This window comes from Pteropus medius, unplaced genomic scaffold (genome assembly GCF_902729225.1).
Source record: "Pteropus medius unplaced genomic scaffold, Ma_sr-lr_union100, whole genome shotgun sequence".
NCBI classification, from domain to species: Eukaryota; Metazoa; Chordata; class Mammalia; order Chiroptera; family Pteropodidae; genus Pteropus; species Pteropus medius.
The window spans coordinates 15,643,794-15,650,012 of NW_024340699.1; positions in this window are offsets into that span (position 1 = coordinate 15,643,794).

Below are 6,219 nucleotides of genomic sequence, written 5' to 3' on the forward strand. Positions count from 1 at the left end.
ACCTCCCGCCAGCCACGGCTGCCAGGCACAGGAGCAGGCACTTAGCAGACGCAGCTGGGGGACAACAGCGTGAAGGCCAGGCCTCCGTCTCCCTGTGTCTCCTGCCAGGCAGGGTGAGCCACGTCTCTCCCACACACCCGAGGACCCTGGCCCAGGGCAGGCGCGCTCCGTTAGGGTTTCAGAGTCTCCTGGTGACGCCCTCGTCTCAGACCTCTGGGCCGGTGCTGACCGTCCGCTGACCCAGCCCCGCAGTCCAGACCGGAGTCCCACCCTCGGGCCCGGCCTCCAGGATGTCTCAGGAAGCCGGACGCCTGACCCCTCTCGGGTCTGCCTCCGGCCGTGGCCTGTGGCCGGAGGCTGCGGAGCGTCCAGCTCCCTCTCCCTGGGGCAGAGAACCGGGGCCCCTGGCTCCAACCTGGCTCCCGCCACCTCTGCATCCAGTTCCCAGGCTTGGGCTCAGACAAGGCCCCCAAAGAGCAAAGGGAGCTAGTTGTCCTCGAAGGCCTCGGCTCGGCAAAGCGCCTCCGCCGGCTTTGCCGTGGTCGACCGCAGCAGGGGAACGAGGCGATGAAGCGCTTCTCGATGGATCCCTCGCCAGCGGCTCGGGGGCCGGCGAGGGCCGCGCGGGTCCCACTCTGGGCTCGGCTGCCTTTCATGTGCAGCCAAGAGGCTCAAAAGGAGAAAACTTTCCCAAGCCACATGCCCTCTGCCAGTGCAAATTTTGCAGTAAAAATAGAATAGGAAATTCCTAATCTGCTGTTTCGTGTGTGACCAGCGGTTCTGTGGCAGGACGGTGGCTCGAGAATGCTGTGTCCCTGTGTCTGGGGCCTCGCCGTCTTTCCCGAAGCCAGCGGACACCGCATCGCCGAGGCCCCTGTGTTTTGCAGCCAGCCGACCGCAGGCTCTATTGTGGGGACCAAGCTCGGATCTGCATCGGCACGATGGCCCCCCGGCTGCCTGTCCTGGCATCGGCCCCCTCCGTGCAGCTTCCCCGGACCGCCCTGCACACAACCAGGCCTGGATGCAGGGGCTGAAGAGCCCGATGTCCACGTGCTGAACGCAGGACGAGAAAGAGGTCAAACCCCAGACCTGGGGACAGTCAGCAGGGGGCCTCGAGGGTAGGAACTGTGGATATGCGTCACAAAACAATGCCACAGTAGTTCCGAGGACCTGGCCTCTTATCCGATGATGCCAACACAGGAACAAAGGAGCGAGTGAGCGAGCCCAAGAACACCCCGGCTCGGGGTCTGGGGACCTCGGAGCTCCTTCTTTTTGCTCGGAAGGCTGGGTTCCTGGGCGCCTGCGGCCCAGGCCGCGTCTGCTCACCGCCTGTAGGACGGAGCTCACAAACCCTCTTGTCTTAGAAAAATGACGGCCCTGTTCCAAGTCCTGCTTCGGGTGGCAGCTCCCTCCCACTCACATTTCTGCTGAATTTTTACCATTTTTACATTTTCCCACCTGCACTCACGTGGAGCTGTTTGACGGTGTTTGGTGTGTAGCGCCCCTCCCCTCTCGTTCATCCGTCCTTCAGGCGTGTCTGTGCCAGGTGCTGGGGACCCACAGGTGGAAATAGGGACACAGTTCCCTCCCTGGGGTACTCACGGTCTGGTTAGGGAGAAAGGCCTGGAAACAAATGATCTCAGATCAGGGCTCAGGCTTCTGCTCGTCCCTGTGCTCAATCACTACGGTCGGCCAGAAGGCCAGTGGCCGGCAAGCTGGGTTGGGGAAGGAGGGGAGGACCCCCCGCCGCGTGGTCGGGCCCTGGCTGTGTGCTGACGGGGGCGGGGCGTGGGCAGGCGGACGGGCGGACGGTGGCCCAGCTGCTCTGATTGCAGTGAGGGTCGTCCGGGTCTCTGGGTTTGTCGGCCGACCAGACTTGCTGATTTTAGGGAGACGGGACTGTCTGCCTCAGAACGCACACGTGATGAGGGAACAAGCGGATGGGCGGGAAGGTGTGTGGACCCTGCCCCTTGACCCGCTGGGCCTGTCCTCTGTCCAGCTGGCCGCACGGCCCGCAGCAGCCAGTCCCAGCCTCTGGCGGGAGGAGACTGAACGCTCCCGCCGAGCAGGCCCGGAGGCACAGGAAGGTCCCCAGGGCAGACGTCCCGCCAAGGAACCAGCGCGTCTGCACTGGCACCAGGCAGGCTGCTGTCCCCGTGCCCCAGGCTCTGGGCGGCCGGGTTCTCACTGCACGGCCTCCGGGAAGCAGCCCTTCGGCCCTGTGGCCAGTCTCCTGCCACCGGCTGCTACCTGCAGCTGCACGACCCTTGGGGGTCTCTTGACCACTCTGACCTCGCATCCAGACCCGAAGGCCTGTCTCCACTTAGAGGCAGGGCCCTGAGTCCCGCGAGGACGGAGCCTGGGCGGGAGTCGGCAACGGGACGGGACCTTCCGCAGCCCCGCGTGGAGCCAGGACAGCCCAGCACGCTCTGGGCGGGCCGAGCAGGACTGGCCCTTCTGCAGACGGGGAGACGGGGTTGCGTGGCGGGACCCAGGGACGCCCCAGGGGTCTCGGAGGAGCCTGGGCCCAGCTGCTGGAGAGTGTCCAGAGCTGAAAAAGGCATTCCCGGTAAAGACAGCAGGCATCTAAATTCAAGTTCACTCAGAGTTCACGAAGCTGTCTCCTGGACCGTGGGAAGACCGCACGGAGGGCCGTCCCTGGCCTGCGGAGCGCAGGAGGGGGCCCGGGTGCTCTCTGGGGGTGGGGTCTCGGGCCTGTGATGGACTCCGCAGGGAACCGTCAGGGCAGCTGTGCACCCCCCCCATCCCAAAGAAGTGTCACTGTGCGAAGGGGCCGGGGTGGCCAGGGTGGCTTTCTGATTGGTCGCCCCCATCCTGACACAGCGACCTTCACCCCGACGTCTCCCTTCTTGGGAGCCTGCTGACTCCGGTCCAGGGAGGTGGCATCCGCGCAGGGCCTTGGAGGGTGGGGAGGAGATGGCCGGGCGGAGAGGAGGGAGGATGGCCGGGCGTGGGAACGGCGGGCACGGACCCGGCGCACGGAGGGTGGCGGGGACACCAGAGGCCGGGAGGACAGCTGCGGCCGGCGGCTTCACTTGAGAGGTTTTCCTTTTTCGATACCTTGAGATGAAAGGAAAAGCGGGAAGGTGGGAGCTGGGGGCGGGGAGGCTGGGGGTGCATGCTCCCCCCACCCCCGGGCCAGCTCGGGCAGAATTCGGGAGGAAGGAAGGAAGGCCACGGGCAGGCGGCAGCTTGTTGGAGTTGGAGGGTGGCTGCTCAGCCAGGCGTGCAGCACACGAGCTGGGACACGCCAGTCACAACCAGCTTCCTCCGCCACCCCCCGCTTGCAGCCAGCCCCCCTCTTGACGTCCTGGGAATTCCTGGCTCGGCATCCGCTCCGCGTCCGTCTGGCGGGTCTGCTTCGGGCTGCAGGTGGGGGCGGGGGCCCCACGGGAGCAGGGGTCTGTGAACTGGTGGCGTAGGGTGCGGTCTCACGTCTGCTCTGTGGCCAGCCCAGTGCTCGGGCTGTGGGGACACAGGGACACTTCTGCAGCTCGGAGGGCCCGGAGCGTAGGCTTCACATCGAGGGAATAACCAGACAGCAGAGGAGACGGGGTGTGCTCCAACTCCCCCAGCGGCGGGGGTGGGGTGGGGCGGTGGTGGTAAAATCTTGTGCAGCCTCAGTGAACCCCGACCCCTGACCGTCAGCTTCCTTGTGTGTGTGATGAGCTCATAGCGTGTCATGAACTTCCCTTATCAGAGACAGTGTACACAGGTGTTCCCACAGGGGCTGAGTGGATGATGGGTGGGCAGGTGGGTGGGTAGATGTGTGAGTGGGTGGTGGGTAGGTGGGTAGGTGTGTGGCTGGGTGGGCCAGTGGGTGGATAACTTGCTGGAGCAGCAGAACTTTAGGGGGGGAGAGACAGACACAGCGAGAAGCTTCCGTTCAGTCCGGCAGAGCTTCCTGTGTGGCTGCCGTGTGTCCAGCCCTGTGCCGGGCGCCAGGGGCGGTCCTGCGTGAGCGGTGGGAGACCGACCTTTGCAGAGCAGCATTTCCTGCTGCTGACAGAGACGGCCCGAGTGCTCGCCTGGTCCTGGAGACAGTCCCCCCCAGGGCCGTTCTGATCCCCGTTGCTGTGGCCGATGGCACGGTCAGCAGTGCCCTTGGCCCTGGTGAGGGAGGCCAGGTGGCAGAGAAGGGCCTGCAGTGGGGAGGGTGGGCAGCCATCGGGGCCGTGTCCACCAGCCTGGCTACGGACGCCCTGCCGGCCCTACTCACCAGCTTGTGACCCTAGCTGACCCTTGTTCCTCCCTTCGTCCCCCTCGAAGCCGGGCTCTGTGTTGGCTGGCAGGGGACTGTCCCATGTGAGGCCCCGTGAAGATCCCCATGGCACTCACTGTCAGGGACCCTCTCGGACCCTGTCCCCTTGTCACGGGTGGCTGTCAGGGCCAGGTCGGGGCTGAGCTGGAGCACTGGCCTGCTCGACACCTGTGTACGTACCTGTCACCCCTCAGCGCAGCCCCGGCAGCAGCCTGGGGTGGAGGCTGTGGGAGGGTCACAGCACGGCTGCACATCTGGGGCCCCGAGATCCCAGCTCGTCCTCAGAAGGGCCAGGGGACACCCATCCTGTGGACGGTAACACCAAGGCCGAGTGCGGGCAAGGCCTGGGGGCCAAGTGGAAACCACAGCACCAAAGGGCACAGCACAGAAGCTAAACCTGGCTGGATGGGCTCGGTCGCGAGGTGCGAGTCCGTAGAATTGACCCGATATGAACCACAGACGGAAAATAGGCCGGGAGAAAGGAAACAGAACCGGCCGAAGCCTCAGAACCAGTGGAACAGGGAAGGACCGATCGATCTGCAGAACGCGAGGGGACTGAGCGTTTTCGAACAAGGAACCACGGAAACGTCTCGAGTTTGGCGGACGCTGTAAACCCACAGCATGAATGAAAATGAAAACTCAGCACAGCCGCGCGTGCGGCGTAGCCAGGGCAGAGCTCGGACGCCCGCTTTGGAGAAGAGCCCCGCGTCCATCGGGCGAGGTCCCACGGGAAGCAGCAGGAAGGGACGAGCCCGTGACCGCGGGGGGCGGGGGCAGAGGTCGGCGGAGCCAGAGACAGCGGGAGGGAAGTGGAGATGCCCGTGAAGACACAAAGCGGGAAGACGCGGGGCTGTCACCCCAGGTCCCGCAGCCGTCACGGGGACAACGCGAGAGGCCGTGAGCCGCTCGATGTCACAGGTGCCACCACTGAGAGGAGAGAGGCCGTCTCCTTGGAAACGCGAACCCTCGGCGCTGAGGGCGCGGAGGAGCCCACAGGTGCACGGACCCCGGTCCAGACAGGAATCTGCATCCGACGCTCTGACCGGAAAGTTCTGCCGAACGTTTGAAGAAGGAGCAGCATTAATTTTACACAATTTCTTCCAGGTCACAGAAGAGGAGGAGACACCACCCAACGGACTTCGCAAAGCTGCACCGTCCCACGCCAAGACCGGACGAAGATGACAGAAACGAGACGCGGCAGACCCATGACCCTCAGGCTCTCGACGCGAAGTCCTCCAGGACGTCGGCAGACGGAACCCGCCTGTGTGAGGGCCTCGCCAAGGCCGGGTGGGGCTCGTCCCCGGGGGCTCGGCCGGTCCCCGGCGCGCGTCCTGGCACCGCCCGGCTGGCCCCGTCAGAGCGGCGAAGCACGGGCACTTACGACGCCACCCTGCGGGCGGGCGGCCACCTCCCTCCAGTGCCCACCCGGACCTCCTCATCCACCCCGGCCCACGCCGGCCCGAGGGGACCTGCGACGTCCCCACTGATGTCCGTTCCCGTGGGGCCCGAGTCCTGGACCTCCGCACAGATGCCCTCGGCCTCGCCTCTGAGCAATTGTGGGACAGGCCTTCCATCTCTGGCTCCCACGCTCGTGCACAGAAGGTGACGTCAAGATGCAGAGACGGAAGGACTGGGGGGTCCCCGCAGGCTGGAATGGGGAGTGAGGGGCAGGGGGAGGAGGGCAGCGGAGACGGCAGCATCCCGCCCTCCGAGGACACCGGGGGCCAGTTCTTTACATGCTGCTGGCCACTGGGACGCGCGGGCTCTGAACGGGCCCCTCCTGGGCCTGGCCCACAAGGACTCACGCAGCTGCGTCAGTGGACGCAGGACGCCACGCATTTGTCAAAACCCGCGGAATTGCAGGACACAGGGAGAGGACCTCCTGCAACTGCGGACGTTAGTGAATGATCGTGCGCGACATTCGTTTATCAGCTGTA